This window comes from Piliocolobus tephrosceles, chromosome 13 (assembly GCF_002776525.5).
Source record: "Piliocolobus tephrosceles isolate RC106 chromosome 13, ASM277652v3, whole genome shotgun sequence".
In the NCBI taxonomy this organism is placed as follows: domain Eukaryota; kingdom Metazoa; phylum Chordata; class Mammalia; order Primates; family Cercopithecidae; genus Piliocolobus; species Piliocolobus tephrosceles.
Genome location: NC_045446.1, coordinates 41,479,615 through 41,494,116, shown reverse-complemented (window position 1 = coordinate 41,494,116; position 14,502 = coordinate 41,479,615).

Genomic DNA, 14,502 nt, shown 5'->3' with positions numbered 1-14,502 from the left:
ATGGCACATATATACATATGTAACAAACCTGCACGTTATGCACATGTACCCTAGAACTTAAAGTATAATTAAAAAAAAAAAATTGCTTTCTCAAGGTTATGCTGTTAGTTAAGAGGGTGAACTGCAATGTAAATCCAGGGTTGGCCCTTAGACCATGTGCTCCTAATTGTGTGCTGTGCTACCATTGCTTTTGAAGCCCTCACTGGGGTTACATCAATACTACCTAAAAGCGTATAACCTTGTCAATATCCACATTATCCTTTTCCATGTAACCCTGTTGAAATGGGGGAAAAAAATGGCATCCCTTCTCTTGTCTCAAATAAATCCATCCATTTGCATTTCCATGCAAATGGTTTCCCTCCTAGGAGCCTCCTCAGATCTAGCTCTGCAGATTGTTTCTTTCCTTGTTAACATCTCTATATTGCCTCTTTCCTTTAAACATTTCATTATTATATGTTCAAATCTCCCCCTCTCCAAACTAATAAAGGAAACTCCTTAGAACAACAACCAATTGTATCTATTGGCCATCCCCTCTATATAAAGTAAATATTCATGAGAGTGGTCTGTACCTCTGCCTCTTCTTTATGTTCAGTGTAATGATTGGCTCACTGTTTCAACTCCCACTGCTCCACTGGTTTCAAGTCCCTGTTTCAACTCCCACTGTTCCACTGGGGCTTGTCTCAAAATGGTTAATCAAATGATCTTTCTCCTGAATTCAATGGACACTTTCTGCCATATGACTTTTGTATCATGTTAGATACTGCTGAAAAGTCTCTCTGATGAGCTAGGCTTAGAAAAATTAAACAGTTTTGCACAACTGTAATGTTCAAAACCATTACCCATGCCCTTCTTGAAACACTCCCCACTAGGAGCAATAAGTTGTAGAAAAATTCTATAAACTTCCCCATTATCACAAACCAGGAATCGACTTGACACACTATTTAAAATGTTTTGAATGCTACTATTATTTATTTTGTCAGGTCCTATGCATACAAAATGAATAAATTATTGCCCTCAAAGGCAGTCAGATAGATTAGCAAAAATAAAAAGGTAGAACAATGTACAGTGAACTTCAATAATAACACATGTTGTGTTGCACGAACATTTGGGAGCCCCTAATGCTCTCTGACGATGGGCCCAAATAGCCTTCTCAGTGGAGTAGAGTAGCCAGAGTTTGCCAGGTAGCTAAAGAAAGAGCATTTTTGACAGCGGTGCAGCATGTCCAAATGGCAGTGGGTACAGATAAGTAACATGAGTTTGATGAATATGTAACTATTGTCATCAAGTTTTACTCATGATGTCTCACTGCTTTTCCTCCTAACATATTTTGTACGGAAAAAAATCAAAAGGGTTAGCAGGAATCAGGAACTGTAAGACCGAATGAAGAATATTCCAGAGTCACATGTCTGAGACTTATTAGGAAGTTGGTAGTGGAACCCATAAGAGCCCAAATTCTATTGTAACTACTTGAAAACTCTTGTGACCCTGGCCAATTCATTATCATGCATGATCCTCAATTACTTTCTCTATATCTATAAAATGAGAGCGGTCATATCCAACAATATAGAGTTGTTATAATCATTATAAATAATATAAATAAGGAATTGGATCCAATACTTGTTAGGTAGTGGTTATTGATCATATTAGTTATGATTATATTTTACTATGGATTACATTGTAATATCCAAATGAAAAGAACCTTAGATATCATTCAGCCCAGTCTCCCACTGAATTGCCATTAAATGATGATATTGTCAAGGGAGTTGCCACTAAATGAAGATACTGCCTTCGCTTGGCAATATCTGCATTTGGTGGCAATTCAGCTTGTTTTGATTAAATCAATGATCAAAAATTCAATCCAACCCATTCAATTTTTTGACACCTCTAATTACTGAAACCTTCTCACCTACATTGATTTGAAATATGTTACTCTATTATCCTAGTTATATTCTCAAAGTCCTCACTCAATAAATTCATTTTTTTCTACGTGATGACAGGGCTGGGGAAGAGGCTGGGATGGTCAGAGTTCGAAAGTTTGGAGGAGCAGCCCGGTAAACTAGGAACCAGACCTCTGAGGAGGGGAACACTGCCAATCTGAGTGAGTATCACAAGAAGTTGGACAGAGGGTAGTGGTGGAGGGAGGTAGGGGGAAGTCCTTCAGAGCTGGGGATTGGAGAGTTTTTAGAAGGGGGCAGTATCTGGCAGGTGTTGGTATGATTAAGGAAGAATGATAAAACCAATTCTGGGAATGTGGAAAGATCTTGGAAACTGGAAAGAACTACTGCTAGAAACATTTGCTACTGCAAAGTCTAGTGTTATTGCTAGGATGACACTGCGAGCCAAATAAATAAATAAACAAACAAACAATATCCTACCCCTCCACCTACCTTCCAGTCTCCTTCCAGTGTCACTTATTGCATACACCTTCCAGGATTCCAGCTGGTTAAATTTTCAGCTCTTTATTTCCAAAGAGAAATAAAATATGAACAGTTCCAACCCTGCCTTCACAAAGTAGATTATGAAAGAGTGGATTTACATTTGAAAGACAACAGCTTAATAACTGGCATCAACCATCAGGTCCTAAACCACAAGCATTCCTTCAATGATATTACTTCAATGATATTACCACAAGCATTCCTTCAATGATACCTCTGTGATATAGTTTGAATATTTATCCACTCCAAATCTAGTGTTGAAATGTGACCTTCATTTTGAGCCATGGGAGTGAATTCTTCAGGAATGGTTTGGTGCCCTCCTTGTGGTAATGAATGAGGTCTCATTCTGTTAGTTACCGCAAGATCTGATTGTTAAAAAGAGCCTGGCATATCCTACTCCTCTTCTTCCTCTCTTGCCATGTGACACACCTACTCCTGCCCCCCACTTATTTATTTATTTATTTGTTTGTTTATTTATTTATTTTTTTGAGACAGAGCTCGCTCTGTTGCCCAGGCTGGAATGCAGTGGCCCATCTTGGCTAACTGCAACCTCTGCCTCCTGGGTTCAAGTGATTCTCCTGCCTCAGCCTTCCGAGTAGCTGGGACACAGGCGCCCTCCACCATACCCAGCTAATTATTTATATTTTTAGTAGAGATGGGGTTTCATCATGTTGGCCAGGATGGTCTCAATCTCTTGACTTCGTGATCTGCCCACCTCGGCCTCCCAAAGTGCTGGGATTACAGAAGTGAGCCACCGCGCCTGGCCCCTTTTGTTTTATGCCATGATTGTAAGCTGAGGCCCTTGCCAGCAGCAGATACTGGCACAATGCTTCTTGAATATCCTGTAGATATTCAGAACTGTAACCTAAATAAACCTTTTTTCTTTATATATTACTCAGCCTCAGGTATTCCTCTATATCTTTATAAAATGGACTAAGACATTCTTAGAATGGTTTCTATTTTCCCCACCATTGGTTGATAACCTTTATTATACTATAGTCAGCCAGTGTCCCGCACAGGACAGAAATCTCAAAATTTTGATCAGGCCAAGTATGATCATTAACTTTATGAGTCAGCTTGGCTGGGCCACAGAGTGCCCAGATACTTGGTCAAACATTATTTGGAGTGTGACTGTGAGGATGTTTTAAAATGTGGTTGATATTTGAATTGGTAGGTTAAAGCAGATTGTCCTCCATATTATGGGGGAGTTTTATCCAATCAGCTGAAGTCCTGAATAGAAAGAAAGGACGACTATCTTCCAATTAAGAGAGAATTCTCCTGCTTGATGACTTCTGAACTGGGACACCAGCTCTTTCTGATTGTAAAGCAGCCTGCCTGCTTTCAGATTCAAACTGGAGCATAGGCTCTTTTGGACTTACCTCTGTCTATGATTAGAGACATAAACAAATCTCTTAGGTAATAAATCCCTTTATATATAAAACAGGATACATATATATCTTTTAGTAGAATATATCCTATTGGTTCTATTTCTGTAGACAACTCTGACTAATACACAAAGTAAAAACTGTAAGGGGAAAGAGTATTAATTCCCTGATTCCATACAGTATATTTGCATAAACATTACATTTTCAAAAAATGAGTACAGTTAAACTGTAAAATGAATTGTGAAAAGTTGTGACTATTAAATGTAAGCATAGGCAGTATTCTTGTTTGTACATGTTTGATATAGAATTGTGATTCAAAGTGAACTCCAGAAAAAACCCCGTCTCAAAATGCCTATAATTTTATGTAAAAGTAAACAGGTAAACAAGCCACGTATTTCCCTACCTTAATTAGGTATCGAATTTAAATAAGTTTGGGAAATTCTAGGTCAAACAAAGTTAAACAAATATTTTTGTGTAGAACTTTTCAGAACTTATAGTATGTTAAAGTGGTTATGAATTTTCAGAAGGTTATATATTGTACAATGTTTCCTCAATGTACTTGCCTGTGGGACTCCCTGGCAGTGTGCCTTATATAATCGCTAACTTCTTTGTGGAGGATTCTGTATTAAAGATAGCAGTTATGATAGTGACCAGAGGCAGCCAAACGCCTAGGCAGATAGTGGTGGGTACCTGGTGAAGCCCCACCTCCAAGCTAAAGACAGTTTAAAGCCCAAAAGCTAAGCTACAAGTTAAGTTCTTGGACCAGATTGAGAACTTGTCTGCAAGTTTGGAGTGTTTTCCTCTGATTGATCCCTACCCTTCACCTATTTTACATATACCTACCCTTTCGTAATTGGTTTTCTTCACTGTCATGCTCACCTTTGAGTGGTGTCTTTGCTTTAACCCTCTTGCATACTCACAAACCAATCAGCAGGCACTCCCCATCTTGTGCCTATAAAGACTTCAGACTCAGTCAAGAGAAGGAGACAGCCTGACTTTAGGGAAGAGATGGCCTGACTTTGGGGAAAAGAGATGGCATGACTTAGGGGAAGAGACAACCTGACTTTGGGGAAGATGACCTGCCCTTCCTATTCCCTCTCCAGCTCCCCTCACTGCTGAGAGCTATTTTCATCTGTCAATCAAATTCTCTACCTTCACCATCCTTCAGCCATACATGTGACTTCATTCTTCTTGGATACTGGGCAAGGCCTGAGGCCCACTGAGTGTGGGAAACCAGAAAGGGCTGTCACACTGGCCCTCTGCCCTCACCAGTGGAGGGCAACCACCCCATGCAACAAGGCAAGCAGCCAACTGAGTTGCTAACACACAACCATCTGCGGACAGCAAAACTAAAGGAGTGCTGTACCACCCTCTCTGGAACTTCAGGGTCACAGGCACCCTCACCTGGGCACCACTGCATTCCCCTCATGGCAACATTCTTGGTCTGGCCATGGGCCTCACACAGAGCTTGCTCCTGTGTTGGTGCCTTGAGCCAATCAGATCCCACTCACTTGCTCGTGAGCTCCCTCCTGCAAGGGGTTGAGCATGGCAGGCAGAGTAGACAAGGTGCCCCTTCTGCGAGTCTGGCAAAGGGACAGAGAAAAATCCTGCATCAGTTATGTCTGAAAATTTAATTTAATTTTATATTACTTTAAATATTATCTTTTTATGTCATTAACTACACCAACAATTTGGAATATTAATATTTAAATCAGATTTTCTCACATCTGATTATTTTTCTCATTTTCTGTCTAAGCAATATTTGCTAATTTTTATTTTATATGTGATGTGCTATTTCATAATTCAAGTAAGATTAACTTATTAAGATGTTGCTGTACTTCAGCTGCCGTTTTTATTATTTTTCTCTGGGTGCTTGATGCATATATACTGATGAAATTAGTTAAAGTCCCATTGCACTAATAAATGCTGTATCTATGTCCCATAAAACAAGAATTTTCCAAGCTGCCACACAATTTTTGTTAAATATTAATATTAAATATTGTTTTTTAATTTTTTGTAGATAAAATAATTTGAAGTGTGTGTCTCTTCATTTTTCTTTTCTTTCACTCCCAGTGTTTTAAAACTTGGTCATTGGGCAACCAAATTTATAGAAACATCAAATATTCTATATACATTTTAAGAAAAAAATGTTTGTCATGTTTGTTTGATTCTTCCATAATTAGATTGTACATTTGTAAATTTATACAAACACAGTGTAAGTTCTTAAAAAGTAATTTGTAAGGTTTTTCACATAAATGAAACAACTTGAGCAGAACTACAAACGGAATATCAACACTGATCTATCTTGTACCATTCACTGATTTTCTGTTTTATTAGTTTGTTTTCTGGGTTTCCAGTGGGCCATGGAATCCATTTAGGAATATTAATAGACTTTCACTTATTTAGTTTGATTTCAATATAACTGTTTATCATACAATCTGAAGCTATTTTTCAAGGTAAATGAGAGAATTGTGAGTAATTCAGATCTGTAGTATTATCCTGTAACTTTCTTCTTGAAAACAAAGTTTGAGGGAGGTAAACTGTGTTTATGGTCCTATGATTCTCTAAACACTGGAATTTTTTCTTATAATTAAAGTCTATTATCTTTCCATACAAAATGTTATTTGTCCTCTTAGTAAATGGGATGTTGAGAGATTCATGACTCTTTCTTTTTGGCCATCCTTTCATTCTGTAATATCTACTGAGAATCCAATGATTCCAAGCTCTATATTTTGTGCTACAGTTTTAGTACTCAACAAGGCAGATATGATGGCTTATGATTTCTATATAAATGGATCTAATGTAAAATAATACCAGTATGGGGCTGGCTTCATGGTATATGGCCTGTGCAGCCACACAAGGCTTTATACAGAGAAGAGTTAATATTATTTTCCTGCAGCCTTTTGATAAAATTCTTAATTTTTGAACAAGTGGTTCTGCATTTTTATTTGGTGCTAGAACCTGCAAATTATGTAGGTGGTCTTAAATCTACACCACAAAGTTTGTGAGAAATCTATCATCTATCTCTCTGTCTGTCTATCTACTTTCTATCTTCTAGCTGCATATCTATCTATCTTCTATCTACCTATCTATCTCTATCATCTCTTTATCATCTGGCTCATTGTAACATTTAATGTTCTTTTTTACTATCATTGTCATGTAAGGAATATATGGTGGATTTTTCCTTTTCCATGCCTATACAGTTAACTTGTGAAATCTTGGTTATAGGATTTTTAATTTGTCTATATTAAGTTGCATCTTTTTAGATTTGACTTATCACTCTGTTGTCGAGAGTCATTTTTATTCATCTCTGCAACATAATGCCTCCATATCATATCATATGCTGTCATCCAGATTTGTGATAATACAAACCTTACATAGAACAACACTGAGAAGTATGCTCTGTAGCACAGCACAGAAAGCTTCCTTTCATGGTGATCATTACTGATTTGCCAATACCTTTTGATAGAATTATTTACTTAGTTCCCATTCACCAAAGTTTGCAATTAACTAGTTCTTTGTCCATTTCATCTGAGTCTGTATCATAAAATCCTTTTTCAAATATATTGCTAAAATATAGACATGTCCATGTTGAAGATTTTTCAGTAATTTCTCCCTAACTCTAGAAACAATTTAGGTGAAATTCTACAGACTTAGTATTGAACAAAGAAATCAATGAAGGAGGTCAGGTGCGGTGGCTCATGCCTGTAATCCCAGCACTTTGAGAGGCTGAGGCGGGCAGATCACTTGAGGTCAGGAGTTCAAGACCAGCCTGGCAAACATGGTGAAACCCTGTTTTTCAAAAAAAAAAAAAAAAGTAATACAAAAATTAACCAGGCATGGTGACATGCACCTTAAGTCCCAGCTACTTGGGAGGCTGAGGCAGGAAAATTGCTTGAACCCAGGAGGTGGAGGTAGCAGTGAGCGGATCACGCCACTGCATTCCAGCAGTGGGTGAGAGTCAGACTCTGTCTCAAAAGAAAAAAAAAAAAGAGAGCAAGAAATCAATGAAAACCAATGAAGGAGTCACACCAGGGTGGAGGGGTAGCATTTTTGTTGGACTCCCCTAAATTTATGTTATGGATTAGTGTATTCGTTTCCTATTGCCACTGTAACAAGTCACCACACATGGTTACTAAAAGCAACAGAAATGTATTACTCACAGTTCTGGAGGTTGAAAGTCTAAGACTAATATACCAGCATGGCTTTGCTCCCTACTGACTCCAGGGTAGAAACGATTTTGTGACTCGTCCAGTTTCTGGTGGCTGCCTTGGCTTGAGGCCATGTCACTCCAGTTTCTGTTTCTATCTTCACATGTCCCCTTCCTCTGTGTGTATCTAATCTCCCTCTTTGCTTCCTTCTTATAGAGACAGTTGTGATAGCATTTAGGGCCCACCCAGATAATCCAGGATAGTCTCCTCATCTCAAAACTCTTATTCACATCTGCAAATACTCGTTTTCCAAATTGGGTAACTTTCATAGGTTCCAGGGATTAGAGATAGGATGTGTACATACATTTGGGAGCCATTATCAGCAGATCAGATTTAGTATTACATTTTAGTTTTGAATTATATGCAGAAAGCACGTCACATTTTCCATCTTGAGGGCTATGATTTGTCTTAACTTGTTCCAGGATAGGGGCTAATTTCACCTGCTTCCCTTTTGCCCCATAAAGATCTGCTTAGTCTTTCTACTGCCTGGAGGTATAGCTTCTCACAGCTTTGGCACAAAGTTAGCGCCATGCTTAATGTGTCACTAGGTCATTGGGCCATTGCAAGGAAAGCAATTAACCAGGAGCTGCAATTTGAATGTAAAAAATAACAATTGTTGTCCAGGCTGATCTCAAATCGCTGAATCACTTGAGCCCAGGAGTTCGAGATCAGCTTGGCCAACAAAGTAAGACCCTCCCATCTCAACAAAAAATTAGCCAGGCATGGTGGTGCAGGCCTGTATTCCACTACTTGGAGACAGAACTGGAAGATCACTGGACCCCCAGGAAGGCTGAGGTTGCAGTGAGCTGTGATCATGCCATTGCACTCCAGCCTGGGTAACAGAGAGACCCTGTGTCCAAAAAAAAAAAAAAAAAAAAAAAGTAACAAATGGCCCCCTTTTGCTATTATTACATATGGGAATTTTTCTTTGACAATTTTTTATGTACTTTAATCACATATCCTTTTTGGTTTGACTGTCATATGTCACCATTTCTGGTCTCTGATTTCCTTTTGGACTAGTGGATAAGTAGAGGCTGGGGATAGGCACAAGCTGGCAGAGGTGAGCTGCTGGCTGATGATGGTGCCTCATAAATTATGGGTCTTGGTAGATGAACAGAAACTAAGGTCAAAAGTCCTCAGTCAGCTGCCAGAAAGGATAAGGCAGAGCAAGTATGTTCAGTAGAGACAGTAAGAGGCCTGGATTAGAGGGATTCCACAAGGTTCAGGAAATTAGAAGTGGGCATTGCCCTTTTCTTAAATTAACTTTATATTAATGCATCGGTTATGAATGTATCAGAGGAGGGATAAAAGGAAAATCAGAATTCACAAGAAATGGTTTTATAGGCCAGGAGGGACCATTTAAGGGCCATCTTTTCATTTGCCTGTAGTCATGAGAGACTGATGGGTGAAATCTAGCAGTTGAAGAAGATAAGGTTAAATGGTTAGAAATGGAGCTAAGAGTTGAGAATAGAAAAGAGAAATAAATCAGCTGAGAGATCCCAAACCCTTGGTGATTGCTGTTTTTCCCACTGCCTCTCTCCTTTCCTTCCTCTACCCATCTCTCCAACTTCGTAAGTTTAAGGAACTATTATGCCCACTCATTTAGATTTTCTCCTGTTATTTTGAACTTGATCTACATTTTCAGCTTCCTTATCTTTGCTGACTCCATATACACATCGTGCCTGATCCAAGATGAGGTCATGTTATTCCGCTAAGTTATTTCACAGAAGAGAGTTGCTTCATCTCAGGTCCCTTATGAAGTCTATTTCAGGGCTCTTGCTCAATTATTTTATTTTGGAAAATAAAGTTTTTTTTTTTGGAAAACACATTAGTTGGAAATGGAAGTAATGCATGCTAGCTTTTAATATTTATTAGTGTCACCTAGCTGAATCAATAAAAACACAAGTCAAAAAAAGTTACTAATTATCTCTTGGGGTAAAACTTCACCTTTTAGAGTTCTGAAAGTAATTATAAGCAAGTCTTTTAAAGATCACTTTCAAAGCTAATAGAATAAATAAATGGCTACACTTTGGCGATCCTAAATACACACCTAAAGGAGAGATAAAAATGAACAACTATTCTGATGTAATATGAGAGTGTCGAGGCGTTGGATAAATTCCCTGTAACATGAAACGGCATAAAACTAGAACTTAAAAAGTGCTGTGTTTGAAGACACTGAGATGGGAGTGAAATAATAAGACTTTGAAAATCACTATATGATGCAAAAACTTGTTGTAGTGATGATGATTATTATTATTTGAGACAGAGTTTCACTCTGTGGCCCAGGCTGGAGTGTGTGGCACCATGTCAGCTCACAGCAACCTCTGCCTCCTGGGTTCAAGGGATGCTTGTAATTGGGATTATAGGTGTGTGCCACCAGGCCTAGCTAATTTTTGTATTTTTAGTAGAGATGGGGTTTTGCCATTTTGACCAGACTGGTCACTCCTGGCCTCAAGTGATCTGCCTGCCTCAACCTCCCAAAGTGCTGGGATTACAGGTGTGAGCCACTTTGACCAGCCTCCAGTGACAATTATGACAGTAATGTTGAACACACATATGAAGAAGTTGAATACAACTGTTTAAAGAAATGTGGGCATGAAAATAAGTAATATCTCTAAACTTATGTAGGACATTTGTAAATATTATTTATAAAACATGAGTTTAAATATAGATGTGTAATAAATTAATAAATTATTACAAGTAGAAACTTAGCTATTTTAGCTACATCTCTGAAAGTTTAAAGAGTCAAATTGACAACAAAATTTTGTGATATTTGCACCCCAAATAGTTTATTTTTCTCATAGTTGGAATGTTTTAACTTTCTATCAATCCTGTATCAAAGTAAATAAAAATTTTTGGGAAAGACTGAAAACACAACTTCTTTCTAGAAAGGACCCAAGTGTACCATTAGCTCATCAAACACATACAAGAATCCAAAGGCTAATATAAAACATTTTCTCATGCTATCCAGTCTCTACCCTGACTCACCGTCTCCTGCATGCAATCAGTCTAGAGAAACATATTGGAGCCTGCACTTCCTGGTTTCTCATTTGTGTTCTGATTTATGGAAGTCAAGGTTACAGAATCCTTTGGTCCTGCTTCATAGTGAAAGGAAGATCCTCACACATAAAAGTATCAACACAAAAGTACCTTTTTTTTTTTTTTTTGTGCTAATGGTGATTAACTTTCATAGCAAAACAAATGACTCCCTCCTCATGAAGGGTTATCTTCACAGTGATAGAAAAATTTATTCTTGCCTAATTTCGATCTGAAGAAATCTTTCAAAAGCGATGATAATGTCATATTTGCTCCTGGAAATGTTATAAATCTAAAGAGGAAATACTGGTTGACTATTTAGCTGGAGTGACAATTAACTCCCTACTGAAAAAAATAATCCTGAATTTCAGGACCTAATACTAATTTTTGGACAACCATCAGAGCAAAGCTGAAATGAATGATTAATAGTCACACTTTACAATTGTTGAGTACTTAACTTTTAATCTAGATAAGGTGTGGCTAAAAGGATCAATATTGGATGTATCTTTATTAGATAGTATGCCTTTTTAGGAATTGTATATTGAAAGTACCTTGATGTTAGGATCAGTAATACTCAAGACTTAGAGTCTGTATGGCAAGTCATAGCTTCCTGTTACTCTCCATTTTCCTCTAGGTTTATACTATATGTGTGTGAGCTTACAGGAGAATAAAGGGACTCATTTGAAATCTCTTGTTATTTTGCAGTCTTCAGCTTATTTAACTATTTAGCTTACATTTATTAGAAAAACACAATGCAATATATTTTTAGAACAAAAATTAATTTTCAGCTAAGTTTTAGTAATGAAGAGAGCTCCTCTTGCAGTACTTATAATTCTTAAAATCTCAAATCAAGGGAAAGCTGGGATGTTAACAGGGTAAGTGTACTAAAACTGTCATTGTGTATAATAGCAAATAATTGTATTTAAGTTCACAGAGATAACAAATCTCTTCCTGTGTGCATTCTCTACAGTACAATTGTCGTACAATTTTCTACAGTAAGTTGCTATTTTGAGAACTAAAGTGAAAATAGATGATATAGAATGGAAGATTGGAAATTTATCCAAAGAGAATACAGAATTATTTATTAAGCAAAAAAAGTAACCTTATTAAGATATGCTCATTTTTACTGAAGACATTTTTAGAGACATTTGATTTTATCTTATCCTAGGTATTTAATTAAGTAGTCTTTGAAAACTGCATTATGTATTTAATATCACAGAAATAAATACAAGTTGCTCTTCTGATACTTACACAATCACAGGAACACTAACAGTTGGATTAGCATCCTAAATAAGATATTTTTTCAGATAGCAAGAACTGAAAAACTTGTGTGAGAAATTATTTCCTCTTATATTGACAGAATTACTTTTTTACAGAGAAAAAATGTGAATACACTATTATTTCATACAAAGGATTTTCTTTCAAGCACCTATTATATGACAAATATAGATGTTAGTAATCATTATACTGATACTTTAACTTAACTTGCTTTGTCATAACAGTGAGTTACAGTTCTGCATGAAATTATAAAACCCTTGGAAAACTCTCCCTTCCTGTCTTTATGTATTAGAACTGACACATGGAAACAGATTACTCTGGCAAACACATTTACCTTTATTGAACATATACCATATTTAAGGAACACTTTCCGGGTGCATGGATTCATTTGTTGAACAATATGGCAGGTTAAATGTCATGATCTTTGATATTTGTATAGCACATTTATAAACCATATTAAATATGAGAAAAGGTAAAGTGTACATGATTACCTTAACTTTCATAATTCAGTAAAGAAATACAAGAGAATTTAGGAGAATAAGATCATTCCATTCAAAATATATTAAGTCAATAAATATTTTTGGAGTACTGTATTAGTCAATAAGTACTAATTCATCAGTAAGTATTTTTGGAGTACTGTATTAGCACTCTTTTAGTTGCAAGAGCAGAAACACTTATGAAAGCAGCACACTGGAGGCTTCATCCCTGGGATGCAAGGCTGGTTCAACATACGCAAATCAATAAACGTAATCCAGCATATAAACAGAACCAAAGACAAGAACCACATGATTATCTCAATAGATGCAGAAAAGGCTTTTGACAAAATTCAACAGCCCTTCATGCTAAAAACGCTCAATAAATTCGGTATTGATGGAACTTATCTCAAAATAATAAGAGCTATTTATGACAAACCCACAGCTAATATCATACTGAATGGGCAAAAACTGGAAAAATTCCCTTTGAAAACTGGCACAAGACAGGGATGCCCTCTCTCACCACTCCTATTCAACATAGTGTTGGAAGTTCTGGCTAGGGCAATCAGGCAAGAGAAAGAAATAAAGGGTATCCAGTTAGGAAAAGAAGAAGTCAAATTGTCTCTGTTTGCAGATGACATGATTGTGTATTTAGAAAACCCCATTGTCTCAGCCCAAAATCTCCTTAAGCTGATAAGCAACTTCAGCAAAGTCTCAGGATACAAAATTAACGTGCAAAAATCACAAGCATTCTTATACACCAGTAACAGAGAAGCAGAGAGCCAAATCATGAATGAACTTCCATTCACAATTGCTTCAAAGAGAATAAAATACCTAGGAATCCAACTTACAAGGGATGTAAAGGACCTCTTCAAGGAGAACTACAAACCACTGCTCAGTGAAATCAAAGAGGACACAAACAAATGGAAGGACATACCATGCTCATGGATAGGAAGAATCAATATCGTGAAAATGGCCATACTGCCCAAGGTAATTTATAGATTCAATACCATCCCCATCAAGCTACCAATAAGTTTCTTCACAGAATTGGAAAAAAACTGCTTTAAAGTTCAAATGGAACCAAAAAAGAGCCCGCATTTCCAAGACAATCCTAAGTTAAAAGAACAAAGCTGGAGGCATCACGCTACCTGACTTCAAACTACTACAAGGCTACAGTAACCAAAGCAGCATGGTACTGGTACCAAAACAGAGATATAGACCAATGGAACAGAACAGAGTCCTCAGAAATAATACCACACATCTACAGCCATCTGATCTTTGATAAACCTGAGAAAAACAAGAAATGGGGAAAGGATTCCCTATTTAATAAATGGTGCTGGGAAAATTGGCTAGCCATAAGTAGAAAGCTGAAACTGGATCCTTTCCTTACTCGTTATACGAAAATTAATTCAAGATGGATTAGAGATTTAAATGTTAGACCTAATACCATAAAAACCCTAGAAGAAAACCTAGGCAATACCATTCAGGACGTAGGCTTGGGCAAGGACTTCATGTCTAAAACACCAAAAGCAACGGCAACAAAAGCCAACATTGACAAATGGGATCTCATTAAACTAAAGAGCTTCTGCACAGCAAAAGAAACTACCATCAGAGTGAACAGGCAACCTACAGAATGGGAGAAAATTTTTGCAATCTACTCATCAGACAAATGGCTAATATCCAG